Source organism: Nipponia nippon, unplaced genomic scaffold (genome assembly GCF_047370975.1).
Source record: "Nipponia nippon isolate SJK-2023a ecotype South Korea unplaced genomic scaffold, ASM4737097v1 scaffold_25, whole genome shotgun sequence".
Taxonomy (NCBI): domain Eukaryota; kingdom Metazoa; phylum Chordata; class Aves; order Pelecaniformes; family Threskiornithidae; genus Nipponia; species Nipponia nippon.
In genome coordinates this window covers 6,194,013-6,215,935 of record NW_028262342.1, presented here as the reverse complement: position 1 = coordinate 6,215,935, position 21,923 = coordinate 6,194,013, and the positions used below count along the sequence as shown (strand labels likewise).

The 21,923-nt window shown below is 59.6% G+C and overlaps 1 long non-coding RNA gene across 1 annotated transcript; it reads left to right on the top strand.

Moving 5' to 3' along the window:
• The first annotated feature begins 8,581 nt into the window (after positions 1–8,581).
• LOC148055274 (uncharacterized) lies at positions 8,582–21,102 on the top strand. The gene is made up of 2 exons (XR_015705754.1): positions 8,582–8,652; positions 20,330–21,102. It is a non-coding gene; the product is annotated as an uncharacterized LOC148055274 (long non-coding RNA).
• The last annotated feature ends 821 nt before the right edge of the window (positions 21,103–21,923 follow it).

Sequence of the window (21,923 nt, the reverse complement as noted above, 5' to 3'; positions counted from 1 at the left end):
ATTAGCGATGATCAAAGCGGCTTCTTCCCGACAGCCCCCAACACGGGTGCTTGGAAATCTCAGCGAGCGTTGCGCCTACCGGCAGGGAGAAAACAACACCCGCTCCTGCCTGCGGGCAAGTGCCTTGTGCAGGCAGTTGTCTGCTGGGGTTGAGCTGCTCCCAGGACCCCCAGCACCAGTGGGGTGAATTTTGGGGGGCTGGGGGTGAGCGTCCCTGTGGGCAGAGCTGTGTGCGCATCACTGGTGTGCAGGGCACGGGGGGCTCCTCTCCCAGCCTGGCAGCGACCAGGTCTCCGTTGCTGCATCTTTGCAAGTCAAGAAGAGAGAGTTAAGGTGAATAAGGAGGAGTCTGGCAGCTCCTCGGGGACTGGAACAGGCTGAGAAATGTCATGGTGCAGCTGCTGAGCTACCCCTGCCTGGGATTCGGCCCCTCCTGCACCGAGCTGGGGTTGTCCCACAGCCAGGGCACCCTGCCGCCGGCTCCCTCCCGGGTTATCGCAGCAGAGCGTGTCACTGCCCAGAGCTGGCACTAACCCCCTGCACTGGAGTCAGAGGCTGGCAGACCTCTGCTCCGTGCCCCGGCCTGCCTTTCCCTCCTCCTCGGAGCCCGCAGCAGGAGGGCTGGATGAGCCGTGCCTCGGCCACGCTACATGTGGTTTGATAAATTCTTGCTTTGTTTTTGTTCGATTTCCGCTGGCGCTCTCCGAGGACAGTGTGTGCGGGCTGATCGGAGCGGGGACGGCTGCCAGCTGCCTCCTCTCCATCATCCCCAGCCGAGGCACCAGTGGCTTCTCCTCCTGCCCTCGGGGTGCCTGTTCGCTCTGGGAGAAGCCGTTGACAGGACCCAGCTCCTCTCCCCCGCTGCCGCTGGCTGCGGCGGCTCCGTGGGTGTGCGAGATGCCCCCATGCTCTGCTCCGCAGAAACAAGCAGGAATCCATGGCAAACCCTGCCCAGCGCTCCCGGCCTCCTCCCAGCCTCAGCCTGCCGAGAGGGGCATCTAGAAAAGCCCCGTTCTCCCCCAAACTGGTCCCAGCAATTTCCCCGCTCACCCCCGACCCCCTCCACTTGCTCAGGGCTTGCACCTCGGCTGCATCCCCACCTGCACGGCTCCCCCAGCCCCCTGGGTGGTTTTCTCCTCCCTTCTCCTCTCGGTCCTTCCCTCTGGAATTGCAGGACAGAGCACATTGTGTCTGCAGAGCCCCGGGACCTCTCCCTGACTCTTGGGCTCAGTTTTGTCTCTGCCTTCAGGGAGGGAAGCTGCTGCCACGCTGAGCCCGACGGCTGGCCCTGGCTGCTGCGGGACCGTGTGGTGGGAGTGGGGAAAAGGGGGACATTTGGTACCTCCAGCCCGGAGGGGAAGGGATGAACCTGAGCCACGGGTCTGGTTTTGGGGGTGCTCTCCATGCTCCCACCTTGTGCCCCCTTGGCTGTCTGCAGGCACCCGTCCTCCGGGCTGTCAGGCACAAGCAAGCGGTGCAAGCATCCCGCCGTGTCAGGGACACGGGGCAGCCCCGGGGGCGGGAAAGCGCGGGGGTGTTCCTGTATTTCCCTGGGAAGAGCCGGGCTGGTTGCGGCTCAGCCCCAAGCGCGGCTCAGCCCCAAGCGCGGCCTTTGCTGCCCACCTCGAGGGAGGGGAGGAGAGGAAAGGGGGTGCCTGAAGCGGGGCCAAGCTAAATACGGGGCTGGGAGGAAGGTAGGCTGTTAGTCCCCAAGAGTAACCTCAGGGAAAACAGCTCCTGCTATAAGGATTTCCTTCCTTTATTTTTTTTTTGGGAGATTGCTCCAGCTCCTGCTCTCCCTGCCGACAGCCAGCTCCCTCCCGGCCGGCACCGCGCTGGAGGGAGGGGTTGGCTGCCTGCGGCTTTCTCCCTTTTCCCTGCAAGACCGAGATGCTGATGTGTAAGCTCTGGGTCTCTTTGGCTCCCCAGGTCCTCCATGGCTGAAGCAGCGGCCGCGGGGAGGAGGCAGCCAGGAAGCCGCCCCTATAGACGCCGCTATACTCCTCCAGGCTCCTGCACATACATTTCCACTGCTGTCTGCCTGTGCTGGAGGGGGAACGTGCAACTCCGAAGAGCGCGGGGATTAATGGGCTGTAAGGAACAGGGTGGCTCTCGCCGTGCCGTCCCTGTCCTGGCCGGCAGCGGGTGCAGCCCCGGCACAGCCAAGCCCCCGCTGCCCCGAGCCAGCTCCGCTCCAGCAGCTCCTCCGAAATATCCCGCCTCAAAGCAATTTTAAAACAAGCCTTCACTTCCAGGGAGTCTGACCTTTTCATTAATAAATCAGCTGTGTTATTGAACGTATGAATAATACATGATCACACCCAGCCCTGCGCTAAGCTCTGTGTGTAAAATTTAATTAATCCTCTCACATAACGCCCCCGAGGGCTGGTGATGAATGGTTACGCACAGCTCCGGCTGCCAGTGGTACCCAGCGATGGCTCTGGGGCATCCCAGCCCCAGCAGCTGCATCCCGGTCACCCCAGAGGGGTTTCCCTCCAGCAGTTTTTTTGGATGTTTCTTTCTCTGGGTGTTTTAAAGGGGAAAATTCCCCTTTGCTATGGAGCTGCTGGAGGAAACCCTGGCAGCATCCTCTCACCGAGCATTTCCTATGGGAAATAACATCAGCTTTTTCTTTCCCCGACCTTTTCCTGCTGTGGCTGTTAATAATGTGAAATCCTAAGTAAATGTCTCCATTCAGGTGTGTTTAACAGCAAACCATGAGCAAACACTGTCACCGCCGGTGCAATCTCCAGGAGACCCCCGGGTATTTAAATGGGGACCAGTCCCAAAGATGGCCTTGATCCCAGCAGGGTCCTTCCCTCCAGCTGCGACGTGGGAGGGGTGGGAACATGTTTGCTTGTTTTTAAACTCGACAAAAGCGTTGACCCCATGGACCGTGCCAGGGAGAGTGTTGCTTTGCCTGCGGGGGCCACGCTGGTTGCTCCCAGGCTTTGCCGCTGCCCACCGCTCCTCACTCCCCTGTTTAACCTCGCAAGCGCTGGGGATACGGAGGGGGCTTCTGCAGCGGCTGCCTTGGCTCTGCCCCCGAGTCAACAGGCTGGGGGTCTTGCAGGGGAAACCGCAGCAGCCCAGGGTTAATTAGCAAGCAGCACAACGAGGTCTGGTAGTGATTACATGCACCCTTCGCCAGGAAGCAGCTGCAGACTGACGTGGCCGGTGCATGGGGGGCTGAGCCCCTCCTGCCCTCCAGCAGACCCCCGGCTCAGCACCCTGCCTGGCGCCCTGCAGCCCAAGCGGGACGGCACCCGCTGCCCCACGCCACGGGGCTGCCCGGGGCCACGGGTGCCGGTGGGAGGGTCTGGGTGGGCAGTGCATGCATGGCCGGAGCCGGGGGGGCTTCGTGTGGGGGGAGCCCAGGTCCTGGGGGCTGCAGGGGTACCCAGCCCCAGCTGCGCCCCACGGCTCTGCCGGCTCTGCCAAGGGTGCTGCGCGGTGCCAGAGATGGCAGCCAGCTGCCACGCTCTCCCTCTAGCGGACACGGCCCGTGGGTGGGCGGGGGAGTGGGGGCCCCACTCAGCTCCCTGCGCCTGGTGCTCCCCAGGAGGTGATGTGCCGTGGGCTCTTGGGCACATTGGCATGGGCGCTGGGGATGCGGCCGCTGTCCCTGCTCCCGGCTGGCTTTGGATGCGACGGCGTGGCTGTGAGAGGATGGAGCGCTTCACCGGCGGCTGTTGCTGCCGGGAGAAGGGATGTGGTGTCACGGGGAAGAGGACGGGATCACGCAGGGACGCCGGGGTGGGTTTCGGGGCTGGCGTAAGCTGGCACCGGTCCCTCCGATGTGGGGAAAGCTCTGCCTGCTCCCACCAGCAGAGGAGCCGGCCCCTGGTCGTTACCTCTCCCCACCTGAGCACGCAATATTTCAGCGAATGTGCCGAAAAATAAACACGTTTCCTTATAGCTCCATATGTACAAATGTTACCCTTGGCTGCACGCGAGGGGCCGGCCGCTCCGGGACTGAAGGGGCTTTTGTTGGGGAAATGTCTGCAAGAATAATTTGAAAACTCCTTCTAGGTTTCTCTTCCTGCCTCCTTCTCCCAACCTTTCCCCGGCTGGCAAAGATGATCCTGGGGGATTCACAGCTCTGCCCCACGGCTGCAGCCTGCATGGCTCGGGGAGCATCCCCCTTCGCTGGGGCAACCACCAGGTCCCGATCCCCTGCGCTGCAAGCTCCTTCCCAGCTTTTCTCCCTGCTCCCTGCGGGCTGTGTACTCCCTGGGCTTCCTCCTCTCTCCCTCCCAGCCCTCCCAATTAAATGTTTCCGAGGGAGGTTGTCTTGAAGTGTCTGCAGCTTCAGAAATCCCCGGCAGGTTGCCTCTGAGGAGCGGTTTCAAAGGCTTTAACCGCTCTCTGATATTGGCTCCGCGCCGCTGCCGGGAGCTGCTGTAGCTCCGGGGTGGCTGCACGCAGCAAGCGGGACCTGGGGATGGGGACGACATGGCCCGAGGCACCGCTGTCCCCAGGTTTATACGAAATGTCAGGGTTAGGGTCATCAAACCTCCCAGCCCTTCGTGCATGGCTTGAGCCCTGGGTGCGGCTTTCTACAGAGGCAGCCCAGTCTGGAAACATCGCTTGTTTGCATCCGTAGCTACGGCTATTTTCTTCAATAGCCAACAGCTACGTAAGGAGGAGTTTGATTTCATACATCAGGATGGTGGCTGATGGAAAGAAACTGGGCGGTAGCTGGGCGGGTGTGTGAGCGACACCGGAGCGATGGGGAACGTTCAGCCTTGAATTTGGGAGCTCTGACTTGGTGTGTGAGGCTCGTGGTTTGCTGGGCCACCGGCTGCCTGCTCAGACAGGAGTTAAAAGAAATGCAGGCTGTGAAGCTGCTGCTCAGGATGGTCCCTCCTGGGCCCTGGGGACAATTTCCAGCCGCCGAGCAGAGGATGGTGCCAGCCCCAGCAGCGGCTCGGCAGATGGTCCAAGGAGCCACCGGGCTGGGATGTCCTGCCGCCCGTCCCGGCCATGGTGGGACAGCTCTGGCGCGGGGTCCGAGGGACGCAGGGCTGCCTGATGCCGCCGGGACAAGGCCCCAGGCTCCCGGACAGAGGGGACAGGCACTTCCCAGCGCAGCCTCCAGATGTGCATTTCACTCTGATTTAGTCAGATATTCACTGTGAGACCATAAAGCCGTGAACTGCCCTGGGACGCATTTCCAGGGCTATTCCCCAGCCTCTTCCCTGCACTGCCACCATCTCCAGCCACCAAGCCCTTCCCTTGCTGTTTAATTGCCTCACTTAGTCAATGCAAATGAGTTATGAGCCATGAATGGTCCCTGATCCCGGTGCAAATCCCTGTAAAACATGCAGCTGGAAAAACTCTTCCCCAGCCTTTGGCTGGTTTTCCTCACGTGTTTGCAGAAGCACGTGCTGCTCACCTCCCAGAGGCAGGCTGTACCTGCCGGGGGTGGTGTCCATTTGTCCGCAGGGCGCCGGCAATCCCACCCACGATGTGCCCTGCACCGGGGTGGCTGGCCGAGCTCCCCTGGGAACGTCGGAGGGCACGACTCAGGGCACCAGGTGCCCCCGTCAGCTAGAAAATCATCAGGGCTTTTCCTTTGGTGCTGTCCTCATAGCAGCATGGCTCTGCCCTGATCTGCCTCCCCGCCGATGTCCTTGCCTTCCACGCCTGCCCTGAGCCGCGGGTGCTGCACGGTCCGGTCCCTGCACTCCTCCCTGGGCATGCTTTTAATAACCCCGTTTCTGTGTATTGCCTCTGTCCTGCACGCAGCCCCGGCTCACGTTTGGCAGGTCGGCCGGGCTTGAACACCCCCAACTGTCAATGCCGAGCTGTATCAATATTAATTTCCAGTCCCACACGAAACCTACTGAGCCCTGGTGGCACATTTGCAAGAGTCAACCCTTTGGGGGTTTATTGAATGGTTCATTGTTGCAAATGTCAGGGAGGTTGGTTGTGAAGCATCAACAATTTCCTCGGAGGACAACAGCTGGATCTATTGATGTGTCCATCCACCCATCCATCCGTCTGTCCATCCATCCCTCCATCCATCCACCCATGCACCCATCCATCCATCCATCCACCCACCCGTCCATCCACCCATCCACCCATGCACCCATCCGTCTGTCCATCCGCCCACCCACCCGCCCATCCACCCACCCCCCAAACATCCCCGCTGCCCCACAAGTGCAGCAGGAAGGTAAGGGGGTAAGGAGGGAGGTGGGGCCACACGGAGGTGATGGCGAGCTGCGGGATGCGCCTGTCGGGTGCTGGGGATGGGCGAGGGGAGCGAGGGGCCGGGGGGGCGAGCACGGCAGGGCCGCGGCTGTGCTGCATGTGCCAGTGCAGCCGCCGGGGTTGCTGGCAGGGGCCGGGCTGCTGGCGAGACGCAGCTGGATGGCTGCACTTTTTTCCAGGCCTGTGTCTCAGTTTCTCTTTATTTTATGTGTTTTTATTTCCTATTAAAAGTGCGCTGTCTCATTTCCTCCGTGAAAAACAAGGCTCTTTCAGCGAGATGAATTCCTCCAGCTCCAGCAATGCCCCAGCCTGCACTGAAAAATAAACAGGCTGTGCGGGATGCAGCCACCTTCTCCCCACATCCCTTGCTGCTCCATGTCCCCCGCTGCCGGTGCTGGGGTCGGCTCAGGGCAGAGGTGCCGAATCCCCTCCCCAGGGGCAGACGGACGGTGCTGCTGCAGGCATCCATCGGGCCAGCGCCATTTGCTGCCCCGTGCCTCCCCTTCCCTCCCAGGAACCTTCCTTGTTTCGGGCAGGGTTTGGTGGCGGCTAGAGGAGGAGGAACAAGTGACACTTTTCCAGGCTGCTGTGTCCCCTTGCCATGTTGGGAAGATGCTGGGGGCTGCAGGAAAGAGCCTGGAGCCCTCTCAGCGCCCCCGGCATCTGCAACCTTCTACCCGCAGGAGGGACAGATCCCCGGAGGCTGCGGGAGCAGCTACCAGAGCATCTGCCTCAGCTGGAAGCAGCGGCGCAGATGCCTTCGAGATGAAAACACTTCCTCTGCCGCTCCACCTCCACCTGACATTTGGGAAAGCAGAGCCGCGGCTCCCTGGAGCTTTCCGGCTCTCTTAATTGGAGCCATTACACACGCTGCTCATCGTGCCGAAAGGCGTCAAGCGGTGGCGTGGGGCAGCGCTGGCTCCGGGAGGGAGCCTGGAGAGGAGCCGTCCCGGGCTGTTGTCCGGGGAACGGGGTGTTTATCCCAGCCGCAGCGCGGACCAGACCCGGGGGGGTTGTCTGCAGCCCAGGACAAGGCTGGCCTGCTGGGGGACCGGCTCCGTGGGTGCACTGAGTTGGTGGGTCCTCGGTGCCCGTTTCTGATGGGTACCACAGGCTGTGCCACCCGAGCGAGAGGTCTCTGGGTGACGGGTGAGCGCTTTGTGCAGTTGACCTCTTGCAACAAGCCAGCCCTTGCAGGGCAGAGCTGAGCTGCCTGGCGCTGGAGCACAGCCCAGCCGCCTTCCCCGAGCCCGAACACCCCGGGGTGGTGCCTCCGCGGGGGCACCCCTGCCTGCACTGCCGGTCCCCGCATCGGCTGCAGCTCAGCTCCAACAGAGACCCCCTGGCTGCAGATTTCCACCATTTTGGGGTTAATCTTTTTTTTTTTTTCTGGCCGTGCTGCAATTTAGCATCCACCCTTGTGAGCAGAAGGCAGTCTTTTGATGGTGCTGTGGCAGCGGGAAGATGTTGGGGTGGTGATGCCCTCCGGGGCAGCGACTCTGCCCTCCAGAGCTGCCTGTGCTTTGCTCTGGCTCAGCTCCAGCCCGTCCCTCCATGGCAAACACGGTGGTGGGTACGGCTGGAGGACGGCAGCTTCTGGGAAGGCTCCTGACAGCTGATTTTACAGCGTTGGCAGCTCGGCTCGGCCTTCCATCCGCTTCTGCTTCAATCAAAATAAATGTGCAATATTAAAGTATCAGAGCCGAACTCCCCAGGCAGAGAGAAACAGAAAGCCGTTTATTTTCCAGCCCTGAGCTATGTATTTATTATGAAATGTTGGTGCTTGTTGGGGTGGAAGGCCTGGCAGGGCTCTGCAGCCGCAGCTTGCCAGCCACAGTGCACGCCGGGACAGGGCAAGCACCTCTGGCCAGATCCTGCCCATGCCCGGCTCCTTGGGGACAGGCTGCAGGCTGAGGTGGCCACCGCAGGGACTGTCCCTTAAGAAGGAAAATAAGAAAGGGAAGAAATGAGATGAGGCTGAGGCATGTTGCTTTGACAACTTCCCAAGGTTTCCTTTGGAGGCTGAGGGCCATGGGAAGAAAATCCACCTGGGGACGGGGCTTCCCGGCACAAGGCGTGATGCTGGCGGAGGGCAGGGGGCCGGGGAGGGTAGCAAGGGGCTGGGAAAAGCGATGTGAGCTGCCAGCACGTCAGGCTGAGGTCTGACCCATCAAAGGAAAGGCGCAGCGATACCCGGAGCTGGTATTGCCTGCGAACACCCGACCTCCGAGCAATGTCTCGGGTCTTCCCAGGTGCAGGGTGAGAAGCAGCTGTAATTACTGAGTGCAAGCGATTGCATTAGCTGGGGAGTTATCAAATGCCCTGAGCTGCAAGCAGCACCTCGGTTACTTCTGGATGGAGGTATGAACGTTTGCACCTTCAGCCAGCAATTCCAGCCAGTTTTCAAGCCTGGGGGAACCACAGAGGCATCGGGAGGTGAGCCAGCAAGGGTCACGCTTTCCACGCCACGCTGGTGCTGTGCTGGGAGCTGAGGACACGCGGGCCTGTGGTCGATGGCATCAGGTGGGGTTTGGTGTCGTGCACAGAGGATTTTAGCCGTGGCTGGCAGATGTTCGGGGTTCATGGACTTGAATTTGCTGTGGAAATGTTTGTGTCTTCATCTGAGGATTTTCAGGACTCTGCAAGTCAGAGAAGATTGAAAGTGCAGGTCCGGTGGTGGTCCACGGGGACCGGCTGTGTTTACTGGGCTTGGGGAGCTCTCTGGATGAGGGAGGAAATAACACATGCACAAAATCCTCTGAGGATGCAGAACTGGGAGGATTTGCAAATACCAGAGAGGACAGAGAGGTTAGAAAAATCTGCAGGAAGCACAAAGGCCCAATTTGGAAAATACAAAGCAATTCATCTGGAGGGGACCGGGGAATGGCAGCGGCACGTTGCGGGTGCTGTGAGCTCCTCGGGGCCGTGGGTCTGGGAAAGGCATTCAGGAGGTGCCTGCTCAAGTGCCCCTCTCTTTTAGGAAGAGGCTAGAGGGGCTCTGTCAGCTTTAATCCCTGCTAGCCCGATTGTCCACACAGCTTGGCCTCTGGCTGAGCAAGCAGCCAGGTTTTTGGCAACGCCGAGCTCTCCGTAAGACCCGCGAGCGGCGGCTGGCAGGAGCCCTATATGCTGACCCGGGTCTCTGGCCACAGCCTCATGCTCTTGCAGCCGCTTTATCCCACGGGCGGCAGCTGGGATTGCAATCCCCAGGCTGAAAATGCTCCCTTCGGCTGCGGGGTGCCGTCCCCAGGCTCCCGTCCCAGCCCCAGGGCCACAAAGGCACCTTGCTGGCACCGCAGGGGTGTAGCGATTGCTGCCCGTCGGTCGCTGTCTCTTTGCTAAATTGCTGTTGCTGTCCTGAAGCGCAAAGGCAGCGCAAGGGGCAGGGAGCATGAATAACGATCGTGCAGCGAAGTGCTGCAGGGAAATAACTTCAGCTCTTGGCAGTGGGGTCTAATGGGGGGGACCTGCTCTCGCGCTGACACCCCCGGGAAAAATCCCGATTAACTTTGGATGTGCCATGTGAGGTGCCGCACAGCTCCGCTCCTGCGCTTTCTGATGTGTTACCCCTTCCGCTGCCCCATGAAGCCAGCGGGGCTCAGCGCTGGTCCCTGGCCCCCTGCGTGCTGCGGAGTCCCCGGTTCATCCCTGGTTCAGGTGCAGAGACCCCTGTCCCTGCTGCTGGTCTGCCAGCGCCGGGGTGGTGCCGGTGGTCAGGGCGGTTTCATGGTGTGCCTGGACCAGCTCCGTCCCTTTGGGCAGCTCCCGGGGAAGCGTCCCCGCGCGTGGGGTGGCCTGAATGTCACCCGGGGCAGTGGGAGCGGGGAAGCTTTACGCAGCGTGGAGGCTGCGGGAGGATTAAAGGCAGATTGATTGGGCCTTAATAGCTCTGCCATAAATTCCTTCTCCAAACGCTGTTTGAGAGCAGCGAAACCCCGGTGTTCCCAGAGCTCCCTTGCTTATTAAACAACCTAATGAAGTGATTTGATTAAATGCAGGGAAGTCTTTCTGGCTGCCCTGGTGCTTTGTAGCAACCTGAGGTTATTGAAACTGTTACTTGGGAGATACTGCGCTTTAAGATGCGCCGCCTCGACTATAGATCGTTTCTGATTTTTGCAGTGGCTAATTGCTGTGGTTGCTGTTTGTCACGGCTTGTGGGAGCGCGGGAGAGCCCCAGGCATGTGCACCGATGCCCAGCCAAGGCACCGGGCTCGAAACCAGCGATGCAAACGGCTGTGCCCCTCTGCCTCGCGAGGCTCGCAGCTCAGGGGTTAAGTGACTTTGTGGAAAACAAGATCCAGAGCTGTCGGCAGGGTTTCTCCTATAGAAATGCTGCCATTCAGGCCTGAGCTGCAACCGCAGAGCGGAGAGTGATGGATATCCCGGGAGGAGCGAGGGAGATGAAAGGGAGCGGGGCGAGCGCCGACTGCGGAGGCTCTGGCACCGGCCACCGCTCTGCGTTCAATGGGAATCAGCACCAAGTGGGATGGGCAGCTGCTGCCAGGGGCTCCTCTAATACCAGTAATTAATAGCAACGGTAGTAAAAAGAGCTGGTGAGTTTAAGAGGGAGAAGAGGGGAGTCCAGGCTGCAGAGGGAGAGTGGGAAGGAGCAGCATGAGTAACAGACATAAAAAGAGAAGAGGCAATGTGACCTCTGCAGATACACAAATTACTCAGCTCCTTCTGGCTGCATCAAAGATTTTCTGACTCACCAGCCTGGGGATTTAACCCCTGGATCTCGGGCTGCGCTGGCAGGCGGCTGGTGGGATGCAGGGAGGAGGCTGCTCCGGCTCCTCGCCCATGCGGGAGTGTGGCAGGGGGCTGCCAGGAGCCCCCCATCCTCTTCGAGGTGAGGAAGGCTCCAAGTGCTGCCCAGGCTTTGGGGAGGCACGGTGGGTTTGCACGGGGACCCCAGGACTGAAGAGGTGGAGGGATGAGGTCCATCCCTTCCAGCTGCCTGCAGTGCCAGCTCCCAAATCCTGCAAACATGCCTTGCTTGCTCCCTCTCCTCCCTCCCCAGAGCCCTGGGAGCTACCTTGGGTTCAGGGAGCGACCGAGAATCTGCCCTCACAGATCCTCCATGCAAAGCTCCAGAAAACCCCCTGTTTTAGCCCAGCCCCAGCTTTACCTTCCACGTCCTCGGCCCCGCTGGTGGGTGGAGGACCAGCCTGGGAGCTGGGGATGGGGGGCTCAGGTGCAGCTCTCCCTCCTTTGAAGGGGTTAAACCCTCCCAGGCTTGGGGTTGTTGTTCCCTTACACCCGTCTGGGGGAATAATTAGAACCAGGCTGCTGCTGAGCAGAGCTACTTGGTTGGAGAGTGACTGCACTGCTTCACCCTTCGCTGAACCTCGCCTGAAAAGACGGGGAAGAGCCCGAGATGCCGATGGGCATCGGCGCCTGTCGCCCTGTTCCGAGAGCAGGAAGGGCAGGTCCGGAGGGACACCAGCGCAGGAAAGTTTCTGCTCCCTCTCACCCCAGATCACCTGAAAAAAACAGGAAAGGAAAGAGGAGAAAGATATTCCAGCAAAGGAGGGAAAACAGCTGCGGGAGGCAACGTAAAGGCTGTGCCCGTGGAGCTGTGCCAGGGACGGGCTGGGAGCAAGTGGGGAGAGACGGGGCGATAAGGGATGGAGCTTGGCTAGGTGAAAAATACAGGAGGAGCTTGATTTATTTGCTGTTTCCCTTCATCTCCTTTGCTTCCAATTTTCATCATAGTTTGTGAAGAGTTTATCTTGAAGCTTGTGCAATGACTGGACCAGCTCCATGCAGAAACAGACTCAGAGCAAAACCACCGCCAGCAAAACAAACCTGGAGCCCGACCTGGGCTGTGATTGATAATCTTGACTATTGGGGCCTCTGGAGTTTGTTTAAACCAAGCTGGGATTTTCACCAAGACAACTTTCATTATGAGATTTCCTGTGCTGCCAGGAGAGTCGGAAACCTCGTCACAGCAGCCTCTCCCCGTGTGTTGCCTTTTCCATTTCTGGGCCTTGGTTGATCTCTGTTTAAAAGAAGAGAGTGAGAGCAGTGGCTGGAGCTGGACAGGAACAGGGGTTTCAGTTTCGCTGGAAAGGCCCCATATTCTGCTTTTTTTCCCACTCCAAAATAATACAAAAACAAAAATAAGATGTTTCCCGTAAAACAGAACTGTTGGAAAAATCTCCCTTGGAGTTGATGGAAACATTTTTTTTTTCAATACAATCAAAATATTTCACTCCTATTTTTACCTGCAGTAAAGCCCTTAATGGGAAATCGAGACTGTTTTTAGGGATGTGATTTTTACCCGCACTTGATAGTTTTTGCAGTGCTCGGCTCCCCGGAGCGATGCGTGCCGGGAGCTGCGGGGTCTCAGGGTGCTCGGCCAACCTCTGTCCCCTGGAAGCTGCTGCCCCGTTTCGAGGCAGAGGCCGGGGCTGAAGGAGGGGAACCGAGGGCTGTTACCCAGCGCCTCTTCCCGCTTTCCCCCTTTGCTGCCTGAGCGCTGCCAGCTCGTGCCCCCAAAACGGGAGCGGTGAGCCCCAGGGTCCCAGAGCTCCTGGTGCTGCTGCTTCTATGTGGGAGATGCTGAACCCCCCATCCAGGGTGGAGTTAGGTGCCCACCTCCCCTTGCGAATGGCTGAACCAATTTCTGCTCCATCCCTTTGCACAACGAGCTCTTTGCACAACTGAGCCACAAATATCTGGGTGATGAGTGGCCAGGGGAAGGGCTGGGTGATGAGTCCATGTTCTGGATGATTCCCAGCTCTACCAAGCTTGGGGATGATCCCGGGTTAATTACAGCCTTGCTCTTCCCCGGGGTGGAAGGGAAGTGTTTATGGGGAGAGGGGTGTGAGGATACAGCCCTTGGAGGACCGCTCCTGGAATGGTTTTGGAAATCTGATGCTGCCTCCGATGCTTTCCTGCTCAAAGGCTGACCCACGTGCAGCGACCACGAGCAAGAGTTAACTCTTCCCTGCAAGCGCTGTGCATCCCGCTGCAGGGCACGGGAGGGGGCTGGATTCGCCCCCTGCTCCTGGCTGGGCACGCAGGGTGCTCGGGCATGGCCAAATGTCAGAATGAAACAACCCGGCTCAGGGAAGGGGGAAACCCTCACCAGTCATTTCTTGGGGAGGGAAGAGACCTGTTTCCCATAGGATCTTTATTCCTTGAAAGAGGTTGAGAGGAGAAAATGGAGCATTTGCTTGCAAAGGGGAAAGCAGGAGAAAGGATGCTGGGCAAAGCAATGGTTTTTGGTTTCGTGATGAGAGCAAGGGAGGCAGAAAGGGTCAGGGATCAGCCGCTGCAGCCTGAGCGTGTCCGAGTAGCCCCAACGCCGCTGCAAATGTGGCCGTGGGTCTGGAGGGAGGGGGTAACTCAGCAGGAGGGGCGAGGGCAGACCCTGGGGGCTGAGGGTGTCCGGGTGTGGGACAGCACGGATGGAGGCTCGGTGGGGTGGGATGCGATGCTGCCCGGGGCAGGCAGCTCTGCCAGCCGGGCAGGACCTGGGCAGCCGGGGTCTGTGACGCAGGACCCGGGCAAGGAGCTGCGGAGGGACGGGTGCCTGCAGGGCTCTGGCACAAAGGTTAGGCACAGATGGATTAAGTCAAAGCCCCTGGCAGCTCCTAGCAGTTAGAAAAATGAGCTGAATTTATAGCTGTAATATTTGGAGCAGTTTCTGAATATCTCTGGGGTTTTGACAGAGGCCTGTTTTCTGCTCACACGCTGCCAAGCCATATAGGCAAATCTGCACCGGCTGTAACATGCTATAATACAATGGGGCCACGGAGTTTACTCCCCAGATCAGGCCTGTGCGTCCATCGTCCCTGGTCCCCCCAGCCCATCTGTGCTCTCTGGTTTCGCCTCCCCATTACGCACGGAGGAGGACACTAGCGCGGGGACCTTGGGGACCGCTGCACCCCATGCTGCTGGGAGCAGCTCACACACCCCGTGCTCGGTGCAGTCTCCACGTAGGAGATCTCCCCACCTAAGGTGTACGGCTCCGTCTCCAGCTCGGGACATCTCAAGTGCTTTTTGTGGCTGTGGCTGAAGTGCTTTTGGAGGTGACGGTCCCTTGGGCTGGGGTTTCCCTGGGGACAGCTGAGTGGGCTGCTGTAGGAGCTCCCATAGCTGAAGGGACAGCATTGTTTCCACCAGGGTGATGCACTGTTATATCAGCTTGCTGTAGAAATTTCTCCATGATGTTTCGCTTTTGCATAGGAGGAGAATATTTATTAATAAAAAGGAGCAATTACGAGGCTCTCCCCAACCATCCCTTCTCCAGTGGGGGCTGCTGGCCAGCACGAGGATGGTTTTACCATAGAGGTCCGTTAGCCCTAAATAGCAACACCCCAATTAATTTCTGGGATGGAGCAGCCCCCGGGGTGTGCCCTGTCCCCGGTGGGGACTCTGGTGGCGGGTGCCCCCTGCCCAGGGAGCGCAGGGGGAGCAGTCGGGCTCCCGAGGCAGTTGATGTCATGCAAGGAAAGCGCCCGGCTGGCTCCTGCCTTCGGAGAGGAAAAATACTGGACCAGAAGGAGGAGGGAAGGTTGAAGGCCAAACCCAAGGGAGGACCAGACACGACCTAGGTGTTTCCATTGCAAACAGCAGCTTGGCGGCGAAGCCCAGACGATGCGAGGGAGGTGATGGAGGCCATCGGCCTGGGGCTCCGCTGCGCAGCCGCAGGGCTCGGGGCACCTGCATGGGGGGCACCCCCTGCTTCCACCCCTGCAGGGGCTGCCCAGGGGCACAGCCAGCCCCGGCCAGCAGCGACGGCCGTGTGGCACCCAGGAAGGCAGGGCAGATGTCCGTGGCAGCCTGGTGGCTCCTTCGGCATTCCCAAGGCCTTTTGGATTGTCCAAGTCTTTGTCTTCATCGACTCCTGCCACCCCAATGCCCCCATCTCCCTACGTGTGGGCAGTCCTTTATGTATTTTATTATGTATTTATTTAAAACCATACTAAACCCTTGGCCTGAGCGGCATCTTGTGGTGATGGGTCCCACCGGCTAATTGTGCGTTCGGCTCAAAATATTTGCTTTCATGGTTTCCAGTGTGCTTCATTTGGAGTTTCATTGAATCACCCCCTTGTTCTTGTTTTAACCAACGCTGGCAGCTGACACCAAGAGCCCTTCCACCATTGAAAGTGCTGTCGTGGCTGGAGGAAGCCTCTCCAGTGCAGTACCCCCCATCCCTGCTGCCAGTGTGGTCTGGAGCATGCCGTGCCTGGCTGAGCCCGTGGGAGACATGCCTCGTGTGAATAGTGAGAAGGAGGGGGGAAAGCTGTCCTCTCTTTTACTAAAAGCTAAATAAAGCGTGGCTGCTGGTGGGCAGGCAGCTGCAGGGCTTGGGGTGCCAGCGCGGGGCCATCTGCAAAGCGCTGCAAGAGAGCAAGAAGCGAGCAAAGCATCGCAGGGAGTGCGCGGGGCCGCGGTACGGCGTGCGCTCTCGTGGGGCAGGCGGGCTGTGAGTGGGGCTCGGGGTGCAGGCGGTCCCCTCCCTGTGCTGGGGGGCACCGGGGAGCTCCCATGCGGGGCAGGATGGGGGGGTCACCCTTGGTGTCTTGTCCTCTTGCCATGGGAAGGGCAGAGTGGACGCAAAGTGGGTCCCCAGATTGGCACCGTTTATCCCTGGGGGTCAATTGCTCCCCTGAGGATTTAAGGGGTCTGTGGGTGGAACAAATGGGGTGCCAGGGGGGTGGCAAAGGCCATCCCAGCCCTGCTCCAGCTGCAGCCCCTGGCTGGGAGGTGATGGATGTGCAGGGTCCCCTCTCCAGTGGCTTGGGGGGGTTGGCCGGCCGTGCTGGGGACGGGGCAGTGGCTCTTTGTGCTGGGGCGAGGGAAACCACCAGCCAGAAGACCTCCTTCACTCAGCTCCAAAATGTTTTGTTGCCAGCATAATGTTCTGCTAAACCCGGCACCAATAAGAACTGGTTCAGCCACGGGGCAAGCTGCTGGAGCTAATAAGGAGCAGGGAGAGGATCTCCTCGCTTTCCAAGGGCTGCAGCAAAGCAGCCAGCACTGGGAGAGCTTGACGTGCTGGAGCCTTGCAAGGTTTCTTGCAGGCCCTGGGGGAGGGTGGGTACAGGGGGCCGCCTTCTTGCTCCCAAATTGGTTCCCTGGGCGTGTGCCTCAGTTTCCCTTCTGCAAAGCAGGCAGCAGAGCACTGGAGGCAGCTGTGGGATCAGCAGTGGGATGTAGCCCCTGAGATGGAGCAGCGTTACTGGGGGAGGCTGCGAGTTACCGCTTCCTAGAGAACAGCCCCACGGCGACACACAAGGCCTGGGAGCCTCCCTGGGGAGCTTGGAATCACTTTTGTCTTTGCTTATTTAAAATGTCAGCCCTGATATTGCAGGAGCAGAGAGACAGGATTTTTCATAGCTGTACCATGCCTGGAGCTGCCCAGCTGGGGAATAACGGGGGGTTGTTTTCTCTGGGGGTCCCAGTGGCAAGAAGCCAGTCTGGGTGTCACCGGGCTCTGCTGCCTCCAAGCCTGGGGGCTGCAGCCCAGCAGAGAGGGCAGGGGCTGTGCTGGGGGGACCCCAGGGGAAGGAGGGGCCCCCGGTTCCCGCACCGCTGCCCTGTGCAGGCACGGTTCCCAGGGCCCGCGGTGATGCTCGGCCCCCGGTGCTGCGGCTGCGAGCTGATGTGCTCAGCAGCCCTCGGCCCCGCTGCCAAGAGCTAATAAGCGCCTGCTCAGCCTTGCAGGGGAAAAAAAAAAAAAGGGGGGGTTTTGGACTTCTCTCCCTCGGAGAAATGAGTTGGATGATTTAATCCCTGAGAAATGTGAGGTTTGATGAATTCTGTATCCCCTCCCTGCACTTAAAGCAGCCATGAGAACAGCACAGGAGATGGGAGGTGGGGTAGGAAGGGGCTGGGGGATGCAGGGAGGGTGGGGGGCTCAGTGGCCGTGGCACAGGGAGTGGAGCCGGTAGCCACGCTACGGCCACTGCTGGGGCCAGGGCCTGTCCTGCTGTCACCCCGTCCGTGAAGGGCAGCGGGGACCGGGTCCCCACGTGCCACGATGCCAGTTGCCACTGCTGGGCTGCTCCCTGTTGCAGAGAGCTTGCACTCCCTCCCTCCACTTTGCCTTTCGCTGCGCAGGGACCAAGGCTCCTCCAGGCTGTCCCAGCAATGAGTTTGCTGAGTCTCAGCCCTTCTTGGAAGGACTGCTCCTTCCCTATGGGGGGACCATTGCTTCCAGTTTGGCCTCTTTCCTGGGAGGATGGGGATGATGGAGTGGGTGCCATCAGGCTGGGGAGGGGGTGGGCGAGGGCGGTGTGCTCTGTGCCAGGGATGTGGACAAGCCTCGGGGCTGGGATGTGAGCGCTCTCAGACTGGTGTGCGTGTGTCGGCCCCTCTGTGCCAAGGCTGAAAAGAAATAAAAATAAAAGCTTTGCATGACTCTGGAAATACTATGGGTTGTCTAAACAGAAAAGGCAGCTGGCTCCATGGCCCTGTGAGCGCAGAGCTCCCTGCTGCCTCAGTTTCCCCTGCGGATGATGGGAATGAGGATCCTCCTTTCTCCCCTCCCCGCACCCTCTGCTCAGACTGTGATGGGGGGTAGGACCGGCCGCCGGCCGTGCCTGGCTCTGGGCAGGAGCCCCTGGGACCGTCCTGATTTAAGCTGTCTTGTGGCACTCGCTGGCTCCTCACGCAGTGTCACGTCTCTGGCAAAACCCGAGCGGAAAGGGGTTTACGGCTGCGGGCGGGAAGCTGAGGCGCTGCGGTGGGGTTCGTGTTCCTCTGCTGTGTCTGCACCAGGAGCCAGCGCCGAGGGCGAGCGGCTCACGGGTGTTTTCCATTCCCTAACCCTTCCCTGGCTGCCGCAGCGCCTGGGCTCGGGCACCCGACGCATGAGGCTCTCCTCCAGGGGAGATTTGCCCATAGGTTTAATGACCAAAGCAGCAGCTGTGCTCAAAACAGGGGTTATTTCTTGGTTTTCCTCTCTTTTCTTTTAAACACCTGGCTGGGGCAGAGGTCAGCTGCCTTTTCAGCTGCATTTCTTACTTGGGAGCGAGTGCAGCTTGTTCTGTCCAGCCTGGCCCCGTCTCTGTCCATCTGTGCTGGTGAAGCTGCGTGTCCTGGTCCACGGGGGTTTTGCTCCCCAGTTCAAGCAGTGTGAGATGCTCAGGGATGGATGGAGAGGCCAGGCCGCACCTGGGAAGAAGGGTCAGGTATTTGGGATGAGCATATCTGCACGGGAGGGATGCAGGCCACCTCCTCCTCTCCCCTCCCTCCCTCGCTGTGTGCTGGGGTGACCAAAGTGATGCAAACGCCCTCCCTGGGCAAGCACCAAGCTGAACCCGCACGTCCTCGTGCCTCTGGAGTGCTTTGGGCTGGGGGCTGCTTTGTTCAACGGGGGCTTTGAGCACCTTCCACGTGTCCCCTCAGCAGCTGCCATGCTCACAGAGCACGTTCCCAGGTGTTCCCAGATGTTTGCTGGAGATGGAAATGTGGGCATGGAGCCGGCATGCTCTGCCCCTGCCCCACGTGCAGCCGGGGGGAGGAAGCACATAGTGCAGCATCTCGGCAACGTGAGAGCGGGATCCATGCATTACAAAGCAACATACTTTTCCCCTTCGCTCACTTCCCCCTCCAGAGCTTTGCTCGGAGCCAAGCGTTTCTCCCAGGCTCACGGTGACGCTCTCTGGCTCTCGTGTGCGGAGGCTGCTGTGAGCTCCCCCCGGGGCGGAGGGGGCTGCAGCCCGGGGCTGGGATGGGCAGGAGCCTGTGCCCGGCTCCCGGCGAGGTTTGGGGGAAAGCGAGTGTAATTTTCCAGGCCAGTGGCCACCCGATGCCAGTGGCAACACCCTGTGGAGGGGGCGGCACGCAGAGCCCCGGGAGAGCCGTGGCTCCCCCGAAGGGCAGCGCAGCACCCTCCCATCACAGTCCCAGGGGAATGGGTCCATCCCAAACCGCTAGCCATCATTTTGGGGGGACCTCTGGGCTCCCCTTGTCCCTGCTCAGTGGCTCCTTCCCACGACACTGGTGGCTGCTGATGGAGAGCACGGCTGGCTTGCAAGGCTTCACTGCCAAACGCCTGAGATGTGGTGTTTTGCACAGAGCACATGCTGCTCTGACCAAGTGGCCGTGGGGACATCTCAGCTTTCCTGCTCCTTTTTTCCCCCCCCCTTTTCTGAAATTAAATTTTTTAGCTCTCCGAAGGGAGTTTTAAGATCTGGCTGTCAGAAAGCACCGCTGTGCCGTAAATCATCTGTGTTTTTACAGCCCCAAGCAGTGGAGGCTCGGCTTGGGATGGGGTGGCTGATGCTGGGATAACATAAAGAATAAGCATCTCCCTCTGGCCAAAAAACCATTTTAAGCTGCTATTCCTGAGGAGGCCAGGCTGTGGTGTGGGGAAGGTGAGCCTGCTTTGAGGACAGCCCTTTGCTCGGCTGTGTTTGAGAAGCCTCCCGTGCTGCCTTGCTCTGCAAAATTCCCCTTCTTGCAACCCCTGGGGCTGGGACCGCCAGCCCTTGGTGCTGTGACATCCCCTGGGGCTGTCCCCTCCGCGTCGGGCCAGGGGGAACGGAGATGCTGCGGTAGCTCGAGCTGCAGATGGCCGGGGAAGTCAGTGTGGTGAGGCTCAGGGAGGGACCTCCTGCCAGGGGAAGGGGATGCTTCCTTCAACCGCACCTGATGCGAGCCGCTCGCACGCACGAGCCCCCCGACGTGGTGCGCGAGGGGTCTGGCTGGGATGGGTGGGAGGACGGGGAGGATGAGGGATGCGGGTGCTCGCTGTGTCTACTAACGTTTCCCAGCTGGAGACGATGGAGCCACTGGTTATAACGGGGTTTTTTTGCTCACGTCCTCCTCTTAAACCCTCTGCTGCCTTTCTCCATGTTTCCTCATTTGGGGTGTCTGCATGGCTGCAATCGACTCCCTGCCGGGATGGCCGGAGTGACCGGGGCATGGCCGGGTGCCGAAACCTCGCTGTGCCTGATGAGCTGGTGGGACGCAGCCTCCGGGCTCGCTGGGGACCACATTCCTCTGTGTTTACCCGCTCGATGGCCGTCCCTTGTGTTGCCCTTGGTCGAGACGGGCCATTCTTGCAGCCCTGGCTCTGTCTCCCGGTGCTTTCATGCTCAAACATTTCCTCTCCTACCTCCGCCAGACCAAAGCGGTATTTCTGTTACAGAACAAATGGGCCATGGCCGGGAAAGGGGAGAAACCGAAGGGACGTGGCATCAGGGGACCGGGATGACTGGGATGCAGCAGCCCACGGCAGGGGCACTGAAACCGGGATCTCCCCAAGCCCACAAGAGCCGTGAGAACAGGTTTGCTCCATGGCCACCCTCCATCATCCCCTTCGTCTGCAAGAGCAGGGCCAGATTCTGCTCCAGACGTAGAATAAACCGAGCGCTCAGTGCCCAGAGCCACGTTCAAGGCTGCAGCCTGTTGCGTCTTAAAAATTTAAAAGGACGTCTTTGAAGGTTGATTCGAAACTTGGACACTGAAAGAAATTCCTGCAGGAAGAAAATTCAACAAACAAAGTCCCTTGGCTGAGAGCAAAATTTATACTCACCAGATTTGCTGAAGGTTTTCGTGCTTCCCAGCAATGGGAGCCGTGTCAGCAGCTCCGCAGGTCGGACAGCGTGGTGGGCAAGGTCTGGGATATGAAACCTTTCCATGCCTGGTATTGCAGGGTGGCTTTTGTGCAATTGCCCCATTCGGTGCCTCAGTTTCCCCCTTTCAGTGCCCAGCTGAGTATCTGTTAAAAAATATCTGTTTTCATGGTGAAAAAAAACATGAAACATGTCCCCGTGTATTTAGGCACTTTTGATTAGTTTTTAAAGCAATTGGCCTGAATCTCCAAGCAGCATATTCTTACCCTATTGATTCTGATCCTTCTCCAGCTGGCAAGCACACATCTCCATCTTCAGCCTTTGTTTAAACAACGTGAAATACCAACGTGGTTTCTCTCCTTTCCTTTTCCTGGCTTGCACTCGAGCTACCTGCTGGTTCTTAGGCACCCGAGTGCCCCAGCTCGCTGCAGGGCGAGGGCCGTGCCCCCGGACCGTCCCGCTCCCGGCAGGCAGCGAGCAGCGCTCACCGGCAGTGCGCCGGTTTGGGGGTACGGGGAAGGGCATCGTGTTGGGAACAAATATATTTAAGGGCTGTGGGGAGCCCGGGGCAAAATGGGGGAGTTCAGTGGGTGGGAACTTTGGGGGAGGCTCTGATTTTGGCTGTTTGAACCCGCTGTTGGTAGCCACCATCAGCTGAGGGTGGGGGTGCAGGATTGGACCCTCCTGGAGGGCTGCCAGGCTCTGGTAAGGTTTGGACTGGGTTTTCAGTGGGCCAAAGCAGCTCAGGTTTCCTGGCCCCTGCTGCAGATCAGCTTGGCTGGAGAGGACCCCTGAATCCTGTGTCTCAGGGCTGCCCGGGACGGGGATGCCTGCAGGAGGGAGATCCTTGTGGCTGCTGTGCCCCCCGGGACTCCTTGCTCATGCCTGGGCTGTGTCTGAGAGCTGTGAACATGCAACAGGTCCCAGGCCGCCTCTGAGCTCCTTGGAGCAGAGATGTCCACCCTGAGCATCCCCGAACAGGCGGGGACATCCCCTGCCCCAGCAGGGACCCGGGAGCCCCGGGGGTCCCTGGGCCGTGTCCCCTCAGTGCACAGCAGTGTGCCAGCCCGGGACCTGGCTGAGGCTCCATGCAAAACCCGGTGGCCCCACGCCCGTGGCCTGCTCAGCTGCACGGCACCGCCGCGGCTCCCCTCCTTTCTCGTTATT